Genomic DNA, 218 nt, shown 5'->3' on the forward strand with positions numbered 1-218 from the left:
TCGCCCCTCCTCGACACAGCTGAACACACATCACACGACCGTCAACTGGGAAACCTGTTGCTGATACGCGAATCGCCCTTACGGAAAAGTTCCCTGGAGCCGAAAATCTCCTGACACTACTCGATTAATGATGTGTAAGACAATGCAAAAAGAAAAATAGGTAAGCCTATGCTCAGATGATGCTGGAAGGGCGCACGGGGAAGGAGGGAAGGAGGGAA

The sequence above is a fragment of the Penaeus monodon genome, chromosome 33, assembly GCF_015228065.2.
Source record: "Penaeus monodon isolate SGIC_2016 chromosome 33, NSTDA_Pmon_1, whole genome shotgun sequence".
NCBI lineage: Eukaryota > Metazoa > Arthropoda > Malacostraca > Decapoda > Penaeidae > Penaeus > Penaeus monodon.